Source organism: Diadema antillarum, unplaced genomic scaffold (genome assembly GCF_040938485.1).
Source record: "Diadema antillarum isolate AM-2024a unplaced genomic scaffold, OU_Dant_1.0 seq00000978_RagTag, whole genome shotgun sequence".
Taxonomy (NCBI): domain Eukaryota; kingdom Metazoa; phylum Echinodermata; class Echinoidea; order Diadematoida; family Diadematidae; genus Diadema; species Diadema antillarum.
Genome location: NW_027271818.1, coordinates 293,506 through 307,831, shown reverse-complemented (window position 1 = coordinate 307,831; position 14,326 = coordinate 293,506).

The window sequence follows — 14,326 nt, the reverse complement described above, 5'->3', positions numbered from 1 at the left end:
TATTGTACATGTATGCTCGTCTATCAACCCTGGATCGACTATTGTGGCAAGTCTTACTTTTCACAGTGCATTGATAACAGGCATGGCAGGTATTTCTTAAATCTGCTGTGAAATGAATTCATACACGTCATGTAGATGAGGCACTGGTAATGTGCAGAGGGGGGGGGGGGGGGTGAATTCCACAGTTTTGGTTCAATTTGGTTCTGGGACACGCGATGCCATAATTATTTACTCTGCGTATCATTACGGAGAAGTGCTTGGAAAAGGGAAAAGACCTCTATGTATGCTTCATTGATTATGCCAAGGCATTTGAGTCCAGCACCAGAAAGTTTTCGAGTGTCTCCGCAATACCGGGATGGACAGAAAAGATCTGAGAGTGATTGCAAACCAGTACTGGAACCAAAGGGCATGCGTCAGGATTGACAATGAATTTTCCGATTATGCAGAAATCAAACGAGGTGTTCGTCAAGGATGCATCATGTCACCTACAGTAGTTTGTTTAATCTATACACAGAATGCATTTTTAAAAGCATTGAAAACATGGCTGGGATTAACGTTAGTGGAGTAATGATGAATAATCTGAGATATGCGGATGATACTGTGTTGCTATAGCTGATAATGAACAAGACCTGCAAACAATTGTTGATGTCATATACCGCCAAAGTAAGGCATTTGGCTTGGACATGAATGTGAAAAAAGACCAAAACGATGGTAATATCTCGAAAGGTGGAAATACCAAGGTAAACATCTCTATCAGTAACACTCTCCTGGAACAAGTCAGTGAATTATTCACATATTTAGGAAAAATGTTTATGAAGACGGGAAGAATGGTGGAGTAATTAGGAGAAGAATTGGAATGGCTAAAACTAAGTTTACCCAAATGAGTGAAGTGTTAACATCAAGGAAGATATCTACTGCAACCAAGCTCAAACTAGTAAAATGTTACGTGTATTCAACTCTCCTTTACTGTTGTGAATCATGGACATTGTACTTGAATGATATGAAAAGGCTGGCTGCATTCGAGATGTGGATATTCAGACGCCTGGGCCGTTTGGTATCATGGTCAGACAGGAAAACAAATCAGTATGTTCTAGATCATCTGATCATCTTGATGAAAGACATTAAATCAAGAAAACTCAAATATTTTGGCCATGTTCTAATTCAAGAACATCCAAAAAAGTGCACTGGTTAAGGGATTATTGAAGGCAGGAGATGCAGAGGACGCCAGCGCAGTGTGTGGTGTAACAACATAAAGGAGTGGACAGGAAAGAGTGTGGCCGCATGTAGTAAGGCGGACATGAACAGAACACAGTGGAGGTCCATAGTCGCCAACCTTCGGACTGAAGATGGCACTTACGAAGAAGAAGGTTCAGTAAAACGAATGATATACAGGTAAAACATAGGCGAGATGATAGGAAACAAGACAAACATAACAACGAGAAAACAAAATAAAAAGAAAAATACAACGGAGGTAACGATCCCATGAGAGGATTGACAACGTACACACACACACACACAAACACACACACACACACACACACACACCATATTTTCTTTTATCTGTAGTGGATCTGATACTTCTTAGAGAGAAATCCTTCTACTGCAGAACGAGCTTGAACTCTAATCCTAAGCCTTACTGCATTCGAGAAATAGCGGTGATAATAAAGACAAAATGCAGTGTTGTTTTTTTTTTTTTTTGGGGGGGGGGGGTGAAAGTACAAGTGAAATGTACAAAATGCGTACATCATTGATATAGATGAGAATGCATGCCATTTTAGAGCATAGTTTGGAGGCAAGAACTTTCCCACGGGAAAATATATGTTAGTAGTCTATTTTCAAGGCCTTCACGCTGACAGTCGTGAACGAAGAGAGCCAAAGCCTAGCGCGACATGCCGTCTCTCACTGCTGAACTGGCTTGCCCCTAGCGATGACTATAGGCACCTACAGCTATAAGGTCATTGACAGAGGCTAATAAAAATGTTTGAATACATACAAATACAATATGTCTTCAGTTTAGCAATAGTCAGTATAAACGGCATAAACCGGGCTCAGTGTGTCATTTATAAAGGGGATCAGCATTTTTGTTATCTTTTTTGGTGTTTTTCAAATTTGTAGCAAACTTTTGGTCTTCTCTACTTTCTTAATCCTTCATTTAGAGAAGGCACTTATTTCCGTTTTAACATTATTTTAATATCTTTCAATCAGAAGAATTCAATAGTGAACCAAATGTTCTGTGCTTGCTCTATAATGAAGTACTTAACTACCTCGCCCAGGAAGAAACAACATCATGCAGTGCACTGAAGAACAAAAACAAAACCCCAAATCAATTAAATGATTTCTTTCCGTGAACTCGGCCATAAAGAAAAATATGAATTCTGTAGAGAAATCGGTAAAAGTCTATCCAGAGTCTAAAGGAAGGCACTGCCATAACAATACCTTCTTTCGATACGGAACTTCCGCAAGTTAATGACTTTAATCATAAGGATACACGACTCTATCACGCCACTGAGGAGCAAGAATGAATTTAATTGAATGAATTCCCTTCCCGTGACCCCGGCAAGAGAAAAAGTAGTTATTTAGTTGAGGAATGGATGAGAATTTATTCAGTGCCAAGAGGGAAACGGCACGACAATCACATCTTTCGATACGGAACTTCCCCTAAAAGTTAATTTCTTTAATTGGGAAATATAATATTGTAAAATTATGATGTGAAATTCCTGTAGACATTCGAAGAAAAGGGCTCCGAGGGGGCTCGAGGAGGTATATCACTGGAATATATAAAATCTCACTTGACCATGCTTGTAATCTGTGTGAAGTCATGGAAGTACGATTAAAAACGGTATCATAACAGCAGTGGCGTTCTACCATTATTGTGTTCCACCAGATATTAATCTAATGAAGGAGAAATGCAATGTGTATACTTTTAGGAAACCTTTCTCTACTATACTTTTCGTGATTGCAGTACGATTTCACCTGCAATGTTTTCATATTTTTTGTTCATAATTACATGATTATTTCTAAGAGATATAATAGTGCACTCAGCATACATCCCGCCTTTAATGATAAGGATCAAAGTATAGGGGTATATCTTTTTAAAGGACAAGTCCACCTCCATATACATAAGGATTGAGAGAATGCAGCAATATTAGTAGAACACATCAGTGAAAGTTTGAGGAAAATTGGACAATCCGTTCAAAAGTTACGAATATTTTAAGTATCTGAGCAGTCACTGCTGGAAGAGAAGACTACTACAGTGTATGATGTCATATGCGTACAACTATATAAGGAAAATAAAAAGAGAATTTCACAAAACTTCACTTTTTGAATAAAGTGCACAGTTCTTCGACTTGCTACTGACGTATATTAAGGGTTATATTATTCCCCCTGCCTTCTGAGAGAGAGAAGTCGAGTGTTCTTTTGTTACGCAAGAAAAATGGAAATATGTTGAATTTTCTTTATTCTTTCTTTATATCGTTGTACTCATGTGACATCACAAGCTATAGTAGTCTTTTCATTCAGCCGTGACTGAGCAGAAACTTCAAAAATTCATAAATTTTTAACGGATTGTCCGATTTTGCTCAAACTCTCACTGATGTGTTCTACTTATTTTGCTGCATTCACTCAACCCACATGTCTATGAAGGTGAACTTGTCCTTTAAGGTATGATTAAGGTTTCATAAGGCATTTTGTCATTTACATAACTCGCCAACCTCACATCCAAAATGAATGAATGAATAAATGAATTTAAAAAAAAATAGACCTACAATTCTGATTTCAACGTAGGCCCGTGACCTCCAGTGCACATTTTGACCTCCACATTAATTAATTAATCTATCTATTCATTCATTCTTTCATTGCGTCACCTGATATACATACTCGATAGACAAATTTCAATCCATGTTTATTGAATAGCCTTATGTCTCATGTCTAACCACCTCTGAAACTGTACCTTCTTCTTCTCTCTTTCTTTCTTTCTTTCTTTCTTTCTTTTTTCTTCTTCTTCCTTTTTCCCCTATAGCGCTTAGAGACATTTCATTTGATAATTGCCTAACAATATACATGCATTACAAATGCAAAATAGTATATTCCATGAGCACCACTACAGAAACGCATCTTATTTCAATTAAAGGGACATTCCAGGCGATTTTCATAATTTCCCATCACGTAGTACATAAATCGTCCGAATTGAAATTTAAACCATACCGTAATAAACTAATTGCAGTTTTGCGAGCCGCTCGAAAACAATATTTTGGTGATTTATTTCAGATGAATAGGAATAATTTAGTTAGAGTTTGGTCAATAATTAATAGTCTCATTGGTAAGAAAAATAAAGATGCTTTCCCTTCTTTTTTGTAAAGAATAATGAAAAAATTACTAATGACCAGCACATTGTAAATGAATTCAATGAATTTTTTTTCAAATATTGCATCAATTGCACTTGAAAAATTGAATAACACTTCCATGACTCACTTTTCTTCTTATCTTAAACATTCTTGTGAAACAACTTTGTACTTTGCTCCAACTAATGAATCCGAAATTATTAATATTGTAAAAAGTTTCACGAACAGTAACAGCACAGGATTCGATGAACTAAGTACTTCCCTTCTAAAAATGTTAATTTATTCAGTTGTTTCCCCCTTAGTACATATATTTAATTCATCTTTATGTTGTGGAAGGGTTCCAAAAAATCAAAAATTGCTAAAATAATACCTGTTTTTGAAAGGGGAGATAAACCTTCATTTTCTAATTACAGACCCATAGCTTTGTTGCCTTGTATTTCGATAATTCTAGGAAAAAAAAATGTTTAAAATAGATTAATTTCTCATTTGGACAAACACCAATTATTAAATAATTCCCAATATGATTTCAGGGCACGTCATTCATGCGAGTATGCGTTAATAGACCTTCATGATAGACTTTTAAATAATATTAATAACAATAAGCACTCTTTCGGAACTTTTCTTGATTTAACCAAAGCTTTCGATCTGATTAATCATGATATTCTTTTGTACAAATTATCTTACTTTGGCATTAGGGGGTACAGTGTGGGACTGGTTCCACAGCTATCTATAGATGAAAGATACCAATTTACTTTCTACAATAACTGTAGTTCATTATATTCTAGGGTCCAGTGTGGAGTCCCCCAGGGATCCATATACTGGGCCCTCTCCTGTTTCTTTTATATATCGATGATTTATGTTATGCAACCTCCTTCTTTAAAGGACAAGTTCACCTTCATAGACATGTGGGTTGAGTGAATGCAGCAATATGAGTAGAACACATCAGTGAGAGTTTGAGCAAAATTGGACAATCTGTTCAAAAGTTATGAATTTTTGAAGTTTCTGCTCAGTCACGGCTGGATGAGAAGACTACGATAACTTTTGATTTCATATGAGTACAACTATATAAAGAAAGTATAAAGAAAATTCAAGATATTCTCACTTTTCTCACATAATAAAAGAACACTCGACTTCTCTCTTTCAGAAGTCAGGGGGGAATAATAATTACCCCCAACATATGTCAGTAACAAGTCGAGGAAATGTGCACTTTATTCAAAAAGTCAAGTTTTGTTAAATTCTCTTTTTATTTTCTTTATATCGTTGTACGCATGTGACATCATACACTGTAGTAGTCTTCTCCTCCAGCAGTGAGTGCACAGATATTTTAAATTTCATAACTTTTGAACGGATTGTCGGATTTTCCCCAAACTTTTACTGATGCGTTCTACCAACATTGTTGCCTTCACTAAATCCACATGTTTATGAAGGTGAACTTGTCCTTTGATTTTGAATTATTTGCCGATGATACCAATATTATTTCCTCGCACAGTGATTTTAAGTACCTTGTTTCTAAAACAAATACTGAGCTCGATAAAGTGTCTGAGTGGTTTGATGCTAATGAATTAATTGCTAATTATGTAAAGACAAGTGTTATGTATTTTCGTAAACCCACAATATCTCATGTTTTAGATGAAGTTAAAATTAAGATGAATAATGTTCAATTATATATATCAACATCGGTTAAATTTCTAGGTATTATATTTGACGAAAAATTAAGATTTAATGAACACCGCTCTTTGATTTGTAATAAAATTTCGAAACATATTGGTATATTATGCAAGTTACGTAATACGCTCCCTGAAAAGCAGCTATTTATGTTGTATAATTCTCTTGTCCTCCCATATTTACAGTATTGCACCATTACATGGGCAAATGTTGGTGTTACTAAGTTCTAATGGGGAACCTGCCATGTCATCATCCTTGTTCATTGCAATTTGTTATAAATTTCGAAAATATTCTTACTTTTCATCCCAATTATCATTAATACTGAAACTCTGTCCTTAATATAACTAATTTATAGTGGTTCAAATGTAAAAAATATGAAAATCATTCGGAGGTCTCTTTTAAGTAATGAAATGGAAATTAGATTGGGAGACTGCTAAAAGCAAAGTTTTATGAAGCATTCCCCAATACTATATAACGCATTCATATACAAAACTTGTAAAATAAGCAAGCGCAAAGCAAATGAACAAGTGCAAAAATACACTTGTCATTCATGTCCTTATCTGCGGTAGCGCGACGCACATACACGCACATACACGCGGACACACAAACACATACACACATACATACACACACATACACGCACACACACGCACACACACATACACGCACACACACGCACACACACATACACGCACACACACGCACACACACACACACACACACACAGTCACACACGCATGCTCACACACTTAGTGCAGAACAAGTCAAACAAAAGAAAGTCATAACGGAGCGCCTAAATACGCCAAAACTGAATCCTATAGCTATTGCAGTGATTATTTTGATTAGCAGCTTATTCAAAGTGATCAAATCATTATCACATTCTTATAGAAAAAGTGTTCATGACCAACTGAATGACTTTAAATGGGCTCTGTGCGTATGTTTGCTAACTTAGTGCCATAATATTCTTCCATGTCATACACGTTCAAATTAGAATATTTCAAGAACACCAAGAGCTGACCAAACATTCTATGCTGCTTCGGATAGACTCAACCAATGTCAAGTACCTCGCCGGAAAAGGAATTAAACAAAATTGTCACCGAAACTGAACACTCTATTCAGAGAAAAGACTCTCTTTCTCGAGAATTCGGCGATTAATAAATTCGTAAATTAGTTGAGGAATCGATGAAAATTAGTTGAGAGTTTAGAGGGCAATAACATCTTCCGATGCGAACTTCCGTAAGTTAATTACCTCAATCAAGAAAAAAACATCAAAATTGAAAGTTATAACATCCTCTGGTGGAAGCCCTGTACACTGTGACATGATAAGAGGGGTTTCCAGGAAGTAGGGTTTTAAAAAATAAAAATTCTCACGCGACCTTGTCGAAATCTGCCGGAAAGGAGCTAGGAAAACGGACGCATAAAACAAGCCAACAGCTATAGTGTTCTTCATGATAATGGATTATTGAAGGTGGAATTGTAGCATATTTTTATTTATACATTCATTTATTCATTTGGAATGCAGGCTCTTTGAATATATTGCAAATGTTCATGTTCCCTATTACTAGACCACTGTAAACTGACTTTTACTCATCACACTTGTAAAATTGTAAACTTGGAAAATTTTTATTCGACATAGATACTGGTTTATAAGCTATACGAATATGGTATATCAGGAGGCATAAATCTTACACTTTACTGCTTCAGTGAATTTGATATAAGTTTTAAGATTTATGCTGGCATTGATGTTTTATGAACTTTCCTATAACCCCGAATAAAAAGAAAAAGGAATAGGATCTTCATAAATATAGAATATTCTCATGATTGTAAAGTGATTTGATTTGATTGATTTACTCCCATATTTCAGATCTGCCTTAATTTCTGCGATATCAGTAAAGTATACAGTTGCTTTCGATTTAATCTATTATTGTTCGCTCTAAGAACATCCGAGTCAGTCTGACCCGGAAAAGGGTCTGTTGGGGCCACACTTCGTTCCGGATCAGAAATGACAAGGAATGGGGTCAGACATGACCCATTCAGAGTCATAGCTTTGGTCAGGGTGACACCATTCCGGGTCTTCATGACCATATTCCAAATCATTTTTGACCTGGAACGTAGTGTGACTCCAACGGACCCTTTTCCGGGTCAGTTCTGACCCGGACGTTTTAAGAGTGTTCCACATCTCAAAAATAGATAAAATAATACAACCGATAATACATAACACAATACATAATATAATACAATTAACGTCGTAATCAAGAGAAAAGACAATTTTATAATCATAAAATGTTAGTAACTTATTAAAAAGTAATTACAGTAATTGAAATTTCACAACATTTGACAACATAAATTTAATTAGTGCAGAAAGAAACAGATGTAATATGGCACAAAAAAAGACAAACCAAATCTCCAAATAAAGATGTAAAATAAATATGTAAGGAACATGGATATCGATGAAAATAGCCGCAGAAAGCGCTTTGTTATAGAAAGCACAAAGATTGCTATGGGACTGAAGAAGAAAAATAAATCTCAAACAAACATTTCTTTCCCGTGAATTCAACGATAAAAACAGGAGAAAAAAAAATGTAAATCAGTTGAGGAATCGGTTAGAATTTCTCCATAGTCTTTAAGAAAACTTCTGGGTAATAATGCCTTTCAATGCATACTTTCGTAAGTTAATTACTTTAATCAGGAAATAACCTCTAAACTGAAAGTTGTAGCATCCTCTACACCCTCTACACTATTCAAGGAAAAGGCCACGAGAGGATTCGAAGAAATGGAACTAAAAAGTACAATTTTCACATGACCGTGTACAGTAATCTGCCTGACGTAAGTTAGGACAACGGAAACATGAAAGCTATTATGGTGTTCTACTGCAATTCATTTTGTATTGTGATCTCTGTGACTTTACGCTAATGTGGTAAATATCCTCTCATAATCGGAGAGAAAGCGATATATGGAAAATGAACTGGGAGTAACTCTTTGAATATAGAGAGAATGTTAAATAACGAATTCATAAAATGTTTAGGTGAAAGTAAAGTGAAAGGTATAATCAAACTATTCTAGTCCAGTAATAGCCTCGAAAAAACTACTGATAAGGGCAAAGGGTTTGTAAACCACTAAATTATATAGCAACTACAAGTAATCTCTGAAATCAATCTTCTTCTTGTTTCTTTTACCTTATTTACAAACGGAGTGGAAACATTGTCAGGTGTGCTTATGACCAAAATCGACTGATAGAGGAAAACATTTTGAACTTTGACAAAACCTCTGCTATTCTCTTTACCCGTATTTTACTCTCAACTCGATCATGCGAAATTGCGCTTCAACGTTCGATAACGTTATCATTACTATAAGTAATCTTAGCAAGATTTTATAATAATTGCGTGACAAGGCCCGGAATATTCCATTTCTTGTTTACACGATTGCCGCTTGTGAGCACAGTGTAATTGACTGAGCCTTACATCCGCTTCTGATAAAATTCATGGTCGAAGTATACCTCGTAACGCCACGCGCATGCTCTTGTCTAACTTCCGTTTCCGACCGGGTTTACGACTCGACTCGCATGCCCGCGGATGTGTCCAAGTTGACCTTTTCCCCGTCCGGACTTCCGGGAAACACCGACCCCGACGGTGAGAAAAGAAATTTTACACCAATTATAACTGTAATCTTCCATCACGTGTCTTATATTGGTGAGGACTTTCTCTCGTTTTGACACGTACACAATTAACAGTTTTTTCAACTTTGTTCTGTAACGCAATATCACAATAGAATTGCTTGTATTCATTTATAATTCTCTCACTCTGGTTCGACTTTACACCATGTTGAAGTTGACTTTAATGTAGAGTTACATAAAACGAGCAGAAATGAAGAGGTTTTTATCAAACTCGGATGGAAAAAAGGCGCAAAATGACTTTAAAAAGTTACGATGTCTCTAAACTTGGTTTCACAAAGCAGTGATACATGGAACTAATCACATAAAACAAAGTAGAAACGGTGACGATAGTATCAACCTTAAAACTCTTCCAAAAATATGTCATAAAGACATACTTTTCCGTGGATGATTTGCAGCTATACAAACCCTTCCTCATATAAAAAGTATTTGGTTAAGATAGGCTATCACATGTCTATGAAATTTGCTGCCCAGGACAAAACCCTGAGAACGGGGAATTTTGTGATGATGCTAATGCAGTCGAGTTAACCTGTCTAAAGCGGCCACTCAAGGGAGACAAAAAGAGCGGTCGCTATATAGACAGGTGGCCGCTGGGGCAGGTTTGGCCGTTCAGGTCAATTAGAGACTTCTGACATAGTGACATCCTCACCTACTCCACTTTAAAGGGTGTGTACAGTTCTGTTCGAGGTGAGGATTTAGCTTTTATTGTTTTGCGAAATATTCAGAAACCACTCTATGAGATGTCAAAGAGCATGCAATTCTAAGGGGTATCAAAAGTTTATTTGATGAAAACCGGTTTTGAAATGGCTGAGATATCCAAAAACAAGGTGAAACAAAGAGATCCTAATAAAAAGCGTGGCCTGTCGCCTTTTATTATTATCACTTTTTTTGATATCTCAGCCAGTTGAAAACCAATTTTCTTTAATAAACGTTGAATCCTCCTTGAAATTACATGCTCTTTCATATTTCATCAGAGGTTTCTCATTAGGAATGTTCAAAACATGAATCCCCACCTCAACCAGTAGGCTCCTACTGTACAATCCCTTTAATTGTAATAATGGTTACTCCTTGCATCACTGCTTCCGTAGAGCATCTATACCGAACCTTGGAGTTCAATTTCTTTCATTTTCGGTCCGCTTTTGACGGATTCTGTTTCAGTTTCACTCGAACTCTTTATCTATCAAAGGTATATGTACTGAAGTATACGTTGAACATGGGTATGAATCTTGCGTATTAATCAGCTGGTAGACTCACAAAGTAAATGGGCATCAATATTAACAACACTTTATACCGGAAACACGAGTGGGCAGAAAATAGACATACGTACATTTGAATAATTATTGGGTAAGTGTTAACGGAAGCAGACGACCGTTCTCCAACTTCGTCTTTCTTCTTCTTCCTGTTCTTCTCATTCTTCCTCTTCATCTTCTAATTATTCATCATCATCTTCTTCCTCCTCCTCCTCCTCCTCCTCCTCCTCTGCTTCTACTTCTTCATCATCATCATCATCTTCTTCTTCTATTCCTCTTCATTTCGCTCACTATAGTTTCTTCGTCTCATTCTTTGAAGTACTCCTTATTCAGTCTTTCAAGATTACACACTGGTTGGTATATTGTGTAAGATGTGCTTCCTAATGGGTCTGAAACAGACCACTCTTCGGTGGGTGTCCATGATCCTGCTTGTCGTAAAAAGTGAGGCGGGGTCATCTATATGCATTTAATAGTCATGTCTCACCTATGGGCACACGTTTCATGAGCTGTCGTATGACTGGGCATATATAGGGACAGAGTGTGTTTGCTAATTAAAAAAAACAACAACAAAACAAGAATACACCCACAAAAACAGAGGAAAAAACACAATGGTACACAAGACTGGTTGTGCTCACTACGCAGGAAACGATGCTATTTCGGATTATGGGGCTCGAACAGGTAACCCATTGAATGTGTGAGGCAACGCCTGGGTTAGTGTAGGTTTCTGTTTGATTACTGCTGTGGAAATCCGTAAAGAATTGACGTCTTCGTATCAATAGTTAAAAAGGTTAAAAAGTCATCTTTTTGAAATAATGTATTTTCTGTTTGAATTTCTTGTATGTATGTCATTGTGTAATGCGCAGTAGAGTATATTATTATAGTAGCTGCGCAATATGAATATCCTTTATTATTATTATTATTATAGTTATCCGTATATGATGAATTAAATCAGGCAATTCTTAAATATATCACTGCTCTGATTTTGCTGCTTTTCGAAATCTATGATAATTATTGCCATACCACCATGGTTGATTCGAACGATCAAGGTTGAAACAACTTTGGATACACTATATCATAACAAAACGTCACTACCGGAAAGCTCGAGACCAATAGACCAAGAGGGCAATATCCGGAGCTTACTACGCTTTTTAGTTGGCAGATAGAAAATTAGGTGTGTCTTTTAATGGCGGAGAGCCGATTTAAGTTCCCTTGATATTGAAGTTATGCTGACTTCTGCTGATGCAAATACTGGTATATAGGTCTACAAATCAAAAATTAAAGAACTGTACTTGATCTCAAAATGTGTATCCAACATTATCTAATCTAACTTTTGATATTCTGCATCCACTATATGCTCCGCCCCAACCCCTCCCCCATAAACTGAAAAAAAAAATCAGAGGAAGAAACACCGAAAGTCGCAACTGTCTTGTCTTTTGTGATGCTAAGTGGAGTAAAGTCAGCTGAAATAAGCATCACAATGGGTATAAAAGTGTCATATACAAGTGCCGTATATACCTTGCCTATTGCACAAACTCAGGTCTGCCAACATTCCCTAAATCAGGGAGATTCCACACAGCAATCAGGGAGATATCTGTGTGTCACATGCATTTCAGTGGACAAAAATAATTCCCAAATCAGGGAGATTTTGATATTCTCTTATTTAGACATGAACAGATTTTGACATTTTCAGGGAGACTCATGCAGAATCATCAAGACCTTGCAGCTCTGCAAACTCATAATAATAAGCAAGAAAAGGTTTGGAATTACTGATGTTAACAAAACCTGTCTTGCCACTATGAGCTGGGGCACGTACAATGGTGATGGGAAAGTTCATACCATCAGGTGATAGGTTTATCGCTGCTGACTTTACAATTGATGTTATCACGGTAGTCAAGAAAGATATTTTCCTCCCCTGCAGGATGGAGTCTATAGTTAGCCCATAATACAAAATTAAACTTAGGCCTAAATGATGCCAAACTTCGGATACATACAGTATTTTGATGATAAAAAATCCAGACTTTGTGATGTGAACACCTGGGCCCTTTTAGCAAAAACAAAAGTTACCATGAAAAGGGATTTATTCATACTGGACGGAATCGGATGCAGCAGGGGGCACATAGGGTGCAGGCCTATAGTACAAACACCTTATTTCTCTGTCTTCTGGAGCCTGACTGCATGTACATGTATTATACAAATGCAAAGCTCAACCGATGAGCCTCAGTGCACACAAACCATACCATTAACAAATACTGTTCACCATTACACATGCATATTGGTGTATGCTGTGAAGCGTGCATTGAGCTAGCAAGGGAAGAAGAAAGGGATGAAATGAGGTGAAACAGTATATACATAGAAATGCATTCCACTTCAGTTTCGTTTTCAAACATCCGCACTTCAAACACACGGATACGCACGGATATTGGCATCGACGGAAGAAGTCGTGGGAAAGGGTGGTGAAAGGGCGTGGAAACTGAGGAAGTAGTGCCGGCATACATTGTCGTTGATCATCATTATTATATTTTTATAACTCATCTGAATTAGAAGAATTTCGATATCAATAAATGAAACACCTTGATTTCTTTTCCTTCGTGTAGTTGAATAATGATATCCTTTGGATAAAATCTGGCTATAACCAGCTGTCGCACCTTCTGGACAACGGAAGTGGTTTTCGGTTTTCCGGCTTGTTACATGCATGTACCTTAACTATATTAAGATGACGTGAATAGGCTGTAATTATGTATTCATTTGTAAATGATAGAATCCGGTTTCTTGTTATCTGTAAGTTTGTTTACTGGCAAAATTCAGTTACCTCGATCAGTCCTGTATCATTTCATTTCATTTCCTTTTTTTTAAATTTTTTGTTGTTTTTCCGTTTCCGAAAGTAATATACACTGATGATAATTATGCTTATATAACATGGACAACAAGGTAGACATTCCATATCAATTTCAAGCCGTTCCAAATAAATTTCCCAATTCCATTTCGTTCGAGACACGATCGTGGTAAAACAACAACAACAACAACAACAACAACATAAATAAATAAATAAATGAATAACAAACATAACACAAACAAACAAGAAAGTAACAACGACAGCAACAACAACATTTAAAGTGAGTTTTGGCCGCTCAAAATCTACATCTCAGCGATCAAGTTACAAATACTGCGCCCGTCAATCATGACAGAATATTAAAGCATAAGTAACAGTTCGGTCAGTGTACATTAAATTTTGTCAATGAGGGTGCAAATTAATGTTGATAAAATTGCAGTCAAAGTAAAAAAGTAGAGTTGGTAGCCTATTCAGTATAGAAAATCTTAGTGACAAGGGGCTAGGGAAGATATATTTATTTATGTCAAAACTTGGTCTTGTCGTTGTTATGAACATTTGCACAAAATATAGT